The sequence below is a fragment of the Pagrus major genome, chromosome 6 (assembly GCF_040436345.1).
Source record: "Pagrus major chromosome 6, Pma_NU_1.0".
NCBI lineage: Eukaryota > Metazoa > Chordata > Actinopteri > Spariformes > Sparidae > Pagrus > Pagrus major.
This window is the reverse complement of record NC_133220.1, coordinates 34,029,682-34,044,130: the sequence shown is the minus strand read 5'-3', so window position 1 is coordinate 34,044,130 and position 14,449 is coordinate 34,029,682.

Genomic DNA, 14,449 nt, shown 5'->3' with positions numbered 1-14,449 from the left:
ACTACATGCATGTATGAACACACATAAGGCTAAAAATTATCAATATTTTTAGATCATACTGGAAGAAGTGGGGGGACTCCGTCCCCCCACGTCCCCTGTCCACTACACTCCTGGTGACAATGGTATAAGGGTATGTGAAATTCAGTCAGGCATTGGACGAATAAGATTTGATTCGCAACCATTCAGTTGAGAGTATATGGAAAAGGACATCAATTCACTTTTTAAACAGAATATGCACCATTTGCACCATTTATTTTGAAAAACAATTTGTAAACAGTTAAAGTGCAACAGTGAACTGTAGGTAATACTGTAATTCTATACTGGTGACCTGTTGCAGCCCCAAACCATATGACTGCAGGACATCTTTCAATTCCAGCAAAAGTGCTGAGGCATTGGCTATATTCATTTTCCTGCTTGCCAGGTGTTGAGTTTTTACTCCATTCTCATCTTCATCAAAAAAACAAACAAGGACTTTGAGGACTTTGTCAATGTTCTGGTTAGTGGCTTCGTCGATATTTAATAAAAACATGCCGTTTTTGAGCTTTTCTGAAATATGTCTCTTAAACTCTGGTGTTATCCCGTGTGTGTTCAAATAGCTGGCATGCTGATTAGATATAGACAGTTTTGTCAGAGCAATTTTGTCTTCAGCAATTTTTATGCATAAATTTACCAGGAGTTGGGAGAGCTTGAAAGACAAATCGTGTTCTGCGATGAATGTGCACACACGTATTTTCAAGTCACACACACAGTCAGTCATTGATGCCGGTACGTCAGCTGTGGTTGTTGCTCCCGGTAATCGTGTTGTGTGTTAGAGAGCGCGAACAGCTGCTCTATGAGCTGGGTCTGATTTGTGACGTGGTAGCACTTTTGTACCGCTAGTTGCATATATTAGCTTTCTCGAGCACAGTGCAGAAGCAAGCACCTGCTTCTCTTAACTTCATGCACCAGCTACCGTCTGGTAAGCTACGGCTTACCATCTTTCCCTATTTCTTCTATCCACGCCCAGCGCCATTTATTTTTTAATCCTTTATCAATTAGGAGGGCATCTTCCCCAGGCTTCATGAACTTACTCTCCATCCTACTCTCCTACACGACGTCTCTGCTCGGGCATCTATGCAGCATAGGACTCGGTTGAAGCACATTTTTCCAAGACCCGCCCCATTCTACTTCTGATTGGCTAATAATGTTAGTTTGAGAGAGGGAGTTGTTTTCCTCTCATATCATTGGCAGACGAACTCATGAACTCGAAAGTGATATCAATACATTTTTTTAAAAATATAGGACAATTTTTTTTTTCCCGCAGCCAAAAGTTGCACGTCGGAAATCCGGCACAGTGCCGGAATACTGCAACATTACACTCAAAGGTGAGTATTACCTCAATTTGTGGCACCACTGTAGTGCTGTCAAGACTGCAGTGTAAAGCACACCCTCTTAATATTACTGCTTAAATGTTATGGCAAAGGGGCGCCCATTAGCTCAGTTGGCAGAGTGGGCATCCCATGTGCAGAGGCTTTTCCCTCGTTGCAGCGAGTCCAGGGTTTGAGTCCAGCCTGGGCCCTTTGCTGTATGTCATTACCCCTCTCTCTCACCCTGTTTCCTGTCATTTCTCTGAAGCTGTCCTATCAATAAAGCCATACAAAGGCCAAAAAAAAAAAAAAATGCAATGGCAAATAACTTTGTTAACAAGAGAAGGTGCAAAACATCTGCTCGCTGTCTGGAAGCAAGTTATGAATCCCCATGAAGAGAAGGTAATGTCAAATGTTTCACAGAAATGCAAAGACAAACAAGAGAGGAAAGAGTGACAAGTAGATGGGAGAAAGCTCAACAAAGCTTAATGTTCAGAGATGTTCTTATCACTGAAAACAAATGAATTATGAATTAGAAATGTTTTGTGGGATTTCTGTGGATGTAGAGAATCTACATTCATTTTCATTATAGTTTATGCTAAGAGGGGTCTGAAAAGTTATATTCTTAGAAGTCACCTTTTCAGTGCTCCAGTCCCCAAGGTGGGCAGGCTGAGATAGCTTCTCAGTCACAGCTTTTGGGCAGTTTTGAGGCTAAATGTGTGAGAAAAAGAGCCGCACACGACGCACGTCAAGTGCCTGCTGATGAGTGCTAGATAAATAACAGACTAGCCCAAACTCTGATTAAGTTTAAGTGTTCAAGATGTAAGTAGTTACATCTACAACTATGAAGGTTATACATCAGTATACATCATTGACAACATGACAGGCTAATGTTATTGGATCCATTGTATTTATTTTAGGACATTTTGTAGGAAAGACAATAAAAGTAGAAGCAGGAGTGTCATTTACTTTGAATTAACTTCTTCCCGATTCAGGGAAATATGCCATGTCAGAGCTCAAAGTCCTGCTGAAAGAATTCACAAGGGAGTGGATCAAACAGCGGCATTGAAGCACTGGGACTGCTTGCCATTCAGGAGTACTGCCGTATATATGTAAAAAAAATAAAATAATAGCCTTGTGGTTTCGCCATCCATCTATCCAGATGGCCCCTGGTTAGGCACGTCTCCCGACGGTCTGGTATAGTGGACTGGACACAGGAGTATATGAAGAAACTCAAGTCTTTCATAAACATTTTGATGGTTTAAAACGAAAGGCTCTTTGTGCCTTTGAGGTCAGAGGTCATTAGGTCTGTATGTGTCTCTGTGCACTCCCTCAGAGTGAAGGATGTCATGAATAGCAAGGAACAGACCTGAGAAGACACGCCTTGTTCCACAACAATGGTCCTTGCATCCTCATCCTTATATACTTAACCTATCAAGAGTAATGAATATACCGCATTCCTCACTTAGTTGGTTCCTCTCTCTTTCTTCTCCGTCTATTCACCCTAAGTGACTGGAATGGTCAGAACAATCTACTTGAATGTGTTAATATATGTCTTGTTTTTCAGACCTTGTAATCATTTTGATATCATGAAACTCTGCTTCAAATTATGTTAATTTACAGGATCCCACTCTGCTATCTGATAAGTTTTGGTTATAACTTTTAACACAAAGATATAAGGATATGCCAGTACCACATGAGTGTATTTAATGTTAACCAGTATGATTTTCTCATTATTTGACTTACCCCTAAATTCCACCAGATCCGTGTTCAGTCCGTCTCAGCACAGCTGATAGGTTTCATTCTAGTCTATGTGTGTACTTCCACTGGCTCCGATGTGTTGCATATCTACTCCATTGCAGCTCCTGCAGTCCAGACCCTTCTATTTTTGTTGGATGCCGGAGTACACATTTTTTGCAATGATCACTTAAATGAGGTTATCAAAACAGAAGTGAATCTTTGAGAGGATCAAGGAGGTATTTTACAGTTTAATAATAAACTTTTAATGTCTAAAATGATATCAACACACTGAAACAGTAGGGTTACTACATAATGCAGAGTTATAATACATTTCCCAACTAAAACAAACCAGCTCATTACCTGTCCAACATAGAGACAGCAAACATGGCGTCCATTTTCAGGCCTTCAACTCCATCAGTTGTCTCCATCGTTGAACAGCTGCTCCAATGTTGACTCTCGTTTCACCTCTTGAGCTCTCCAACTTGTTTTTGTTGGTAGCCTTCTCCAGTTCGGTCTTTCTTTTCTTGCTCTGTTTGGCAATACAAGCTGCTGCAGGTACAGCTGTTAATGAAAAGTGTGTCTGTACTTTCTCTGCCATTCTCATCCACAAACAATAAGCTCACTCCGCCTGACTCCAGCAGTGCGCTGCATAGACTTCGGTCAGTGCAGGGTGGGCAGCTAAGGACAGGTTGATAGACAGGTAGGCTGTCCATACAATATCTTTGGGCCGCTGAAATTGATTGATTGAAGTTATTACGGCCCCGTTGCCACCACAGATGGATTTTTTCCCCTTTTTTTCAAAGCATTTCATATTTTGATTCCTGTCTGGATGTTAAGAGATTTTATACAAATATAATTTTAAAAAATGCTTCTGAACAGAATTACCAACCCCAGCTTTAAGGTAAGAAAGAGAAACTCCACTTATATGTAATACTGTGGTGCTGTTGTGGAGCCTATGAAAACATCTGTATGATGTTACAGCTTTGTCAAGTGTGACAAAAATAACACTAATGATGTCATTAAGGTTATCTCAGAAAATCCATAAAAAGAAACCTGCTTTAAAGAATAGAGGTGCAGAGTTTGAAAATAAGGGCTTTTACCAGAAATGGAGGATCTTTAGAGAAGATGTATTTGGTTGTATTATAGGAAATGTAGTATCCAGTATTTTTGCAACAGTTGTTTTTTGGTGTGGACAGTAAGACCTGACAGGAACTAAGGACTTAAGTTAAATTAACTTACCTGCACTAATAAATATTTTCCTGTGGCAGCTGTTTAAATGCATGTGTAATGTGAACCATGTTACCTGAATGTGATCAATCAATGGAGAATTGTATTGTTAGAAAAAGATCAAAGCAAAATACTAGCCAGCCAGTTACTGTTAGTCTTACCTTTGACCAGAAGTTTCTGTATTTATTTATTCTAACAGCTGCTAACTGCATAAGGATTGCCATATTAGGTTGTATTTGTTATAAAAATAAGTTAGTTTCATTTGACACACCCGCAAATCATTTGCAATATCTTTCAGAATTTGTCATTCAAAGTCTGTGTACAACATAACATTGCCAGATTCAGGTCTGGTCTGAGTTTCTGTCCATACAGACAAACAGATTACAATGACTTATTGCTCTTGTTGGGAAGCTTTTATTGCACTTACAGTAACTCAACAGGGTGTGTGTTTGTAAATAATTGTAAGTTGTAAAGCCTGATCTCTCTTGCACAGGAGCAAAAATTGGTCTACATACTGTATATAAGAGATTCATGACCTACTTAATGGCATTTAGCCTTTTAGTTGGCATTGTGCTTTGGTGGTATATTCCCTCACAAAGATGTACTCAATCAGATTACTCTAAACAAATTGATGTTTAGTAAACCAGAACCTCAGCATTTTTGGGCTGCCTTTGCCCAGTTGATAATCCAGCCCTGTCAAGGAGGTGTGTGGAGGTAATTCTAACAGCTATCGGCTTATGAATCAGATACTCATAAAGTCAGAAACTATCTTTACTACTGGCAGTAAAGGTAATTAAACCTAGCAGTAAAAAATTCCTGGCAGGAGCCTGAGATAGTTGCGGACATAGCCAAGGTGTGGTCTCTGTCATAACACACATGATCCTCCAGAGTGCAATGACTCTGACTGGAAACGGCCAAGCAAGATGGAGGGAGGGAGAGATAGTCACATGCAAGAGCATAACGCAACTAATGTAAGCTACTAACAAGCAAAAAACACAACTTTTATGCTGTTTTATTTTTTGTGAATAAAATATAGCCATGTAGGATCCCTAATTATTATAATTCCCATAATCTGAGGACAGCAGCTAAAGTATTTGTACAGGAAGTCAGTTAATTAAGCGAACTTTGAGTCCCACACTTAGAAAGCCCTGAAAAGGCATGTGAAAAAAAGGGAATTTATGTCCTTAAGTCATAAATACAGGAAAGAAAACAATTCAGATCAGACTTAGAAAATAATCACCAGAATTTATTTTTTCTTACTTGCCTCTCTGAGCTTTCATATTATATAATTTTGCATCTTAACAAAACAACACAAATGGGCTTTTGGTCCATGGTCCACCATGAGGTTTCAGTTTTGGCCACCCAAGAGAAAAAGTTTGAGTAACCCTGGGCTAGAGTATTTAGCTTTTTCATCCTGGGCTATAATGGAAAAATAATTATGGCTCTCAAGCGACCTGCAATATATTTAAAAAAGCACAGAATCTTCCTCATGAGTTTGTGGCCTTTGTCAAATGTGCATTTAGAGGGAAAAACTATGTGCAGCCATGGCTGGATGTCATCATTGATGCAGGCATGATGATAGGTGAGACAAGCTGCCCCGGTGCTTAAATCCTGCCCATTGAGGCAGCCCAAGACACAATATGAAACAGAAACTCTCTGATTTTCATACCCAACATTCTACAATTAGAAAATCATAATATACAATCAAAATTCTTAACTACTGTATATATTGATGTGATGAGTGAAAATCCCTATTTCATAAAATTAAATAAAATGTTCCTATTTTCTATTTTTCATTTTTCATATGGAAAATGTAATTGATCAACTTTACACATACCTTTATTATTGTGGTTATTATTTGTGTATGATTGTTTTATTTTCATTTATTTGTCAAAGACAGAGATTGATCAACAAAAACACAGAATAAATGGATGAAAGAGCATTAGAACACCTTGAATGTACAAGCAGTGACAACAGGACACAGGTAAAAGGGGAAAATTGAGATGCATAGTATCAGAGGAGTACATAGTTATGTACTGCAGTCCAGATATCTAGATTTATAAGTATATCAATTTTATACTTTAATATTTGTAATCCTCCGATACACAAAGTTAAAGGAACTTGGGGCAGGATTTGTGAAAAAATAAACATGCATTATAAGTTTTTTAATGCTAATGAGTGATGAAGTGTTCAAAACCACAAAGAATGAGCCCACCCACGTATCTCTCCATTGCCTTGAACAGGCTGTGTGCTGCATAATGAACTGCAATTCGTGGTTCTGCGGACGTGACGTCCGATGACACTGAATGCGCATCCTTGGATACGGGAAGAAGACAAGTGCGGTGGACCCAGACTAGTGTTTGGGTAGTAATAGATTCTGCTACGGCCAGCAAACGACCCACCACCACACAAAGTCCACTAAAAAGTCACACTAAGAAGAAAACAAAGGTTTTATCAGCGGCATGTCGTGAGTCGAAACAAAATTATGACCAAAGCCGGGCTGGCACCCGAATACACATCGGATATGCGTTTGACTCATGGAGGCAGCTTCAACTTGAATTCGAATTACTTCCCAATAGGGTTAGGGTTAGGGGTTCCCCAATAGCCTTTTCGGAATAGCGGGGTCTTTAGAAAAAATGGGAAACCACGCTATTACGAAGAATGGAAGTCTATTTTCGGAACAGCGGGGTTTCGGAAAGGCGGGGTATAACCTCTGCAACCAAATAGTTAGAAATATGTCCCTTTATATATGGGACCGAAAGCCCAACCTGTTATCTTGGAGGTGACGTTAGCAGCTGGCTGTAGCCACAGGCTAACAGTTTGTTTGTGTCTGTGTAGCAACATTAGCTGCTTACACACAGCAATCCCGTATCAGAGACAATATTTATGTCCCCCAGTAAGCCGTCTTTGCTCTCGCCTGTGCCTTTCAGACCGTAACGGTAAATCGCTGCGCTTGTGTGTTGCTACACACAGCGAGCCGACTTCCCGGCTGCTTCGTGTGTGTTGGGGAGCTGCACTGCTGTGAAGAGTTCATGCGCGCTCCTACACCGGCTTGGCTGATGGCTGCAGTTACCCTAACGGCCGCAACGGCCGTCGTGTCACTATTGAGTCTTATTTCTTGATCCTGCCCCAAGTTCCTTTAAGAGGCATACAATATAACATTGCAAGAGTTAGACGGTGATATTTATCATCTCTGGATGCAACGAAACTAATCCATGTCTTCATCTTCTCAGGAATAGACCACTTAAATGCCCTGCTCACTGGCTTGCCAAAGACATCTATTAGCAAACTAATACTCATGCAAAATGCAGCAGCGAAAAGAACACATCTAGGCCTCAAGAGGGCCTCCTTGATGAACTTAAGACAGAAAGCAGAATTCATAATTCATTGCACTGGACAGACCCACTACATTAACAGTGCACACCCAAGCTGCCTTCTTGCTCTTAAGTTAAGGACAAATGATCATTTAGCAAACATTTCAGCAATCAACACCAAAGAGGGCATTTTAAGATCTGATCCCATAACAATTAATGGCACATTGAAATTATTTTTAATCAAGATCTATCTGAGGTTATTCACGATGAAACAGTTTGCCCCAAATTTCTAGAATCTCTAAATCTACCTAAGTTGCACTAGAAGCTCAGCTTTTTTAGGAGCACCTATCACTTTCAAAGAGTTGGAAAAACCCATTACACTAATGAATAAAGGCAGATCTCCAGGTCTGGATGGATTACCTCCTGAATTATATATTTCCTTCTGGCCCCAGCATGAATTGCTGTGTCATGCTCCGGCATCCGGCAGAAATAAAAGTCCTGCGTATCTGGTCTGGAGGGCTGCGGACTGCCGTGGCAGAGCCGTAACGCAGCAGACACGTAACTGGTGGAATCGAGGGGTAAGATTCCACTGGATTCACGTGCATTGTGTTTCAGTTCCGGTGCGGTTTTGCTCCGTCGTCCGGCAGCCCCCACCGGCTGCGTTTTGAGTCTGGCATGGCGCAGCACTGCTGTACAGCTGGAGTTGCGAGACCAAGGAGTTCCCACGATGATTACATAATCATGCACTCTTTTTTGAGATTTTTGTGCTGGCGTCAACACAGAGTCTTTTATTATGAAAATTAACTGGATGTTATGTTGTTGTTTCGGTGTGTGACTTTCTGTCTGCTCTGTGCTGAAGTCGGCTGAATTGCTGCGCCGTGCTCCGGCATCTGGCAGAATGGGAATATTCTTTTGCTATACAATGTTCAGTATTCAAGAGACTGTGCACTGCTTTTCACTCTGTTGCTCATAACATTGAGGCATCAGGTGCTCAACAAAAGCTTTATTATGATTGTCACATGGAACAGCCTATGAGCCAGGTGATTTAGTGGGTTGATGTTCCACCCCTTGCTAGAGAAAAGCTGTGTGACAGCCTAGTGACTTATATGCCAGATGAATGAACTGATGCGGTTATGATCTTTGATTAACACATAGGAGCAAATGGACTAAGATAGTATGTAGAAAACAAAGAATGAAAAAAATACTGTGAATGCTGTTCTGCTTTTGTTATCTTTCTACTTGTAGGCTATAGCACCTTAATCTGTTGATGCGTATTTGTGTTAAGTGCACGTTTAGCTATCTTATATGGCTGGGTGAGATATCTTAACAAAATGGGATATGTTAGCATAAGACATAAATGTAGTGTGTTCGTATGTAGATTGCTGTGTCTTGTTTCCACATATTGAGTGTTTACAGTATTGTTAATTTGATATTTAGGTATCATTTCAGCTAGTTGGTGCTGTTTACACAGCTGTTAGCTCATAGGTTGAGGAAAGAGGGAAGACGAACAGAAGAGTTGAGCGAGGAGTTAGGGCGAGTGAGTAGAGACGGAGCTGGAGAAGCAGTGATGGGAATAACGGCGTTAAAATAAACAGCGTTACTAACGGCGTTATTTTTTTCAGTAATGGGTAATCTAACTAATTACTATTTCCATCGTTACAACGCCGTTACCGTTACCGACAATTAAATGTGGCGCGTTATAAACTGAAGCTACTCATTGAAGCTGTTGTCATCCGACTTGGCTCTCAGCCACAGGAGCTGCAAAACCGTTTTTTTCTTTTCTTTGGTGAGGGAGGAGGGAGGGGCGAGACAACCGCATAACTGATGATGATTGGCTAAGGTAGAGTAAGAGTTCGTAAGCCAATCAGAGGCAGTGTTCAGTTTACACACAAACCACACACACACACAGCAGCCTCACACACACAAACTAGCAGAGGTAAGCTGCAGCAGTGGCGAGTCCAGAGGGAAAGCTGGCGTTTTCAAAGTGGAAGTACAGACACTACTTTAATCTCCTTGAGGTAAAAGGCAAGAACGTACATGTGAAGTGTACATTATGTCCCAGAGCAAAGTGTTTGTCCACGTCCGTTGTAAGCAACTCTAATCTAATGAAGCATCTCTCAACGGCACACGCTTCTACAAAACTAGTGGCCAAAAACACCGTTGTTGACACTGTTGATGATGACTGCAGGCCAGGTGTGGCTAACGTGAGCTCCGCCAACAAAGAAGGACACGGAGCCCGAGGTCCAAGCAGCTAAAGCTGGATTTTTCTGCTCCAGCTTCACAAAAACTTGTGACAGACTGAACTGAATGCAATGATAGGCAGGTATGTTGTTGAGAACATGCTCCCGTTATCAACAGTTGACTCAGACTCCTTCAGAGCCCTCATTGGCAAAATACCGGGGAGAGCAGGTGCCGGTCCGGCATGCAGAAAGACATTTTCCAAATACATAGATGCCGAGTACGCTAAAATGAATGCCGAGCTCAAAAGGGGATTTGAAGAATTAGAATATGTCTACTACTGCAGACATTTGGACTGCACATAATAGAAGCTATCTTGGCGTAACTGCCCATTGGATACATCCACATAGCATGGAACGAAGGAAAGCAGACCTGGCATGCAGACGATTTAAAGGCCGTCATACTATGATAGTATTGCAACTGAGCTTGACAACATTCACTCATCCTATGGCCTATCCCACAAAATAACATCAACTGTCACGGATAATGGCTCTAATTTCGTCAAGGCCTTCAAAAAGTACCAGCCAGTCGAGGAGGATGAGTCTGGGGATGATGAGGATGAGGTGACTTTTATGAACATTAATGATGTCTTGCAAAACAGTGTTGGTGATGATGATAATGATGATGATGTTGTGATTACTTTGCCGCCACATCAGAGATGTGCATCGCACACCTTAAACCTTGTTTCATGTACTGATGTTGACAAGTGGATACTGTCAAGACCAGAAACAAAAGCGATATACAGAAGTGATACGACCAAATGCACAGCCTTATGGAACAAGGCTAGCTGTTCAACTGTGGCTGCAGAGACTGATGATGTCATCGCAAGGAAGCTGCTAGTCCCTTGCACTACGAGATGGAACTCGTTTTATGATGCCCTTGCTCGCATCTGTGAGATCCCTATAGTCGAACTGAACACCATCTCCTCCAAGTTCGGGTTGAAAGCCATCACAGAACGGGAGCATCAGTTCCTCAGGGAGTACTGTATGGTAATGAAGCCACTAACAGTAGCCTTAGACATTCTTCAGGGAGAAGACAACTGTTTCCATGGCACACTCCTACCCACGCTGGAGACATTGATGTCCAAGACCCTGGACCTGAAGAGTGGTCTGCAAATCCTCGTTGACCTTCCAGAGGCAATTGTTACAGTAAGAACTAGTATTTATCTTTAAATACATTAAATACATCCATACATAATGAAAAAAATATAATGTAAAATGAAATATATTTTTAAACATACTCATAATGTGTAATGTTCTGTGGGTCTGTGTGTGTGTGTGTAGATAGTCAGTATAATATGTCCTTTGTATTATATATCATTGCAGGCAATCAAAACAAGATTTGCAGAGGCGCTGGAAAGCAAGAATGCCATCTTGGCTGCTGTGACTCTGCCCAGGTTTAAACTACGTTGGCTGCGGACACAGGAAGGACAAGGCCAAAGCAAGTCTGCTGGCAGAGTGCCGGAAAAGTGCTCGAGATGAAGACCAGCAAACAAGTACTACCAGCACACCAACACGCACTGACTCAGCCATAGAGCATGAGTTCTTTTCCTTTGAGGATGAGGATGACGCCTCTGCTACTGCGGAAAGTCAAGTTGTGGATTATTTCAAATCAGGAGCACAAGGGATGGACAGTCTAAATGGATTTCCACTAGTAAAGAAAATTTCACTCAAATACAATGCAGCCACTCCTTCCAGTGCCCCCGTAGAGAGACTGTTTAGCCCAAGGAAGCTCGTCTTCACTCCAAAGAGGAGCAGGCTCTCTGACCAGAAGGTTGAAAAGCTTCTACTGTTAAGATACAATCACTGGTTTAAGGGCTAAGATGGTCACAGTAGATGACTGGGTTGGCTGGGTGGATGAATGAATGCATGCATGCATGGATGAGTGTTAGGAAGGAGCGTATGGATGGATAGATGAATGAATGAATGTTTAGGAGCTAAAGTTGGATTTGTCCAAGTAATTCATATACTTTTTCAGTACTATTTTAAAAGTACTTCATATTGTTAAACTGTTTCTTTTGTTTTTAAGAAAATACTTGAAGTACAGTATGTCTACCAGTTGTGTGAAGGTTTGATTTATTTAATTTACACTACAGAGAGTTAAAGCACTTCATAGTTAAACTGTTTACTTTTATTGTCAAGAAAATACTTGAACAGTACAGTATGTACAGAGAGTTAAAAGCACTTCATATTGTTACACTGTGTATTTTTGTGATGAAGAAAATACTTGAAGTACAGTATGTCTACCAGTTGTGGTCTGTTGAGGTGCAATAAATATTAAAGGTTCTGTGTAGGTGTCTATGCAGTTCTACTCTATGCAACTGGCTTGTGAAACCCGCTTAAAAAAAAATCCAAATTCTTACATATTTAAACTTTAAAAAAAAAAAAGTAACACAATAATTACTTTCCCTGGTAACTAGTTACTTTTATAGTGGAGTAATTCAGTTACTTACTCAGTTACTTTTTGGGAGAAGTAACTAGTAACTATAACTAATTACTTTTTAAAAGTAACGTGCCCAACACTCTGGAGAAGTGTGTCAAGAGCTGACTTACTGTGTCCTGGAGCCCACTAAAAGTGAGGAAAACCCAGACCATGTTTGGACTGATTTATTCTTTCCACACACACCCACGTCACGGACACTAACAAAGTCACCTACCAAGCAAGACTGTCACACACACAGAAAAACAAACACACACACACACACACACATCATTTTCTACTTGGTTTCCTCATAGTTGAATGTATTGTATAACACATTCCCAGAACTGTGGCTCCCCTCTAGTTTGTAAGAGCACAAGACAATTGATGTCGTAACACTATTGTTGGTGTGCTTTCAGTGGTAAGAGGTTGAGATTATGGCTCATGTTTCAGGAATAGGTCTCGTCTTTCCTCTCCCTGGGTCCCAGTAGACGGTCTGAGGGAGGCAAGATTACGAGAATGACAGTGTTCAGCACCTTATTGCCTGAGAAACCTGAAATTAACAGGTATCACGACAGACCCAGGTGTGAACACTGAGACTGAACTATTGGCAAGAGTCACAGAGTATGCAAGTATGTCTTAATAACACTCACTCCACTAGGTTTCATTAGCTCATGATTTAGGCTGTGGATCCCTAAGTACTGACAGCAAGGACCCAAAGTCACTGCATACTAAAGCACAAATGGAGTAAATAAATAAGAAATGGTGCAAATGCACCACCGTGTCAAAGGGACAAATCTGTGTTGATGGACAGTAAACAGTATTACTAAAGAACTCGAGGAACAGACATTGACACTGTGATGTACCACTTCTCAGTTCATAACAAAAACAGGTGGATTACTTTTCTGTGAGCTGTGAGTCCATATTTCCTTAACCCTTTGATGCCCAGTTCTGCATACCCCCTCCAATTTTGTGATTAAACTTAATTTTCTCGAAGTGTTTCTTTGAAATAACTTTGAAAATCAACTTATTCCATCATATAATATTGCAAGTCTTTATGAAATATCTTGTTTTTTGATCACCACAAAGTATTGTTTTCATCTTTCCTTCCTTACTTTATGATCAAATAAATAATATTTAAAAAAATAAAATAAAAATATGTCTTTCTACTGCAAGTTTACCTACTGTAATAATAACTAATAACTTAAAATTAGTTTTGCAATGACTTTGACCAAAAAATGTAATATATATATTTGAAATATGATCAAATAAAAACATGGTCAATTTAATCAACTTAGAATTCAACAAATGTCATCATTTTTATTGTATTTCATTGAATTTTATTCCATTCTACTCATATTTATAAATAAATCCCTTTCTCACAATGGTAGTTAAAATTAAAATACTAATTAAGACTGAAAAAATATCTAGATTTTGTGTTAGAACTTTAAGAGTCTATAATGACAGTCACTGGGGATGAAATTGGTCCTCTTGTCAAACGGTATGAGGCTGCAGAGTTCACATAATGTTACATGTACCTCTGTTGTGTGTGTGTGTGTGTGTGTGTGTGTGTGTGTGTGTGTGTGTGTGTGTGTGTGTGTGTGTGTGTGTGTGTTCTGTTCTCTCTCTCTCCCTGATTCTCATTCCACCCTCCTCCCTCTCTACCTGAGCACACCTGAGTGTGATCAGTGCTTGGCTGGAGTGGGGGAGTGATAAGAGGGCAGGTTCCCACCCTCATCCATCCTTAGGTGCTGGGGTTTTGTTATTGTAGTTTATTGTGTTAGTTTGGCCTGGAGGTTACTGGTGGTTCAGTTATTTGTCTCTTTTGTTTTAGGATTAGTTTTCTATTTAGGTAGTTTAGGGGGAGACGTGGGGAACGACGGCCCACTGCGTGGTTGGTCCAGCATCTTCCCATCTTTTGTTCCTTTTGGCCGGGATCTTCAGCCCCCTTTTGTTTGTTCCTGGGTTTCTTTTGGGAATAATTTGAATGATTGAATAAAGCTTTTGAGTTAACTGTTAACCTTGTGTCTGGTGTCCTTTTATATGTTGCATCCTCCAACCCCTTTTGAGCTTTAGTTTGACTTCTAAAAATGGAGGCCGTAACAACATAGTCTAGGTCATCAGCATCAGAGGCTTCAGACTCGGAGTCAGGACCAAGAATTGCCC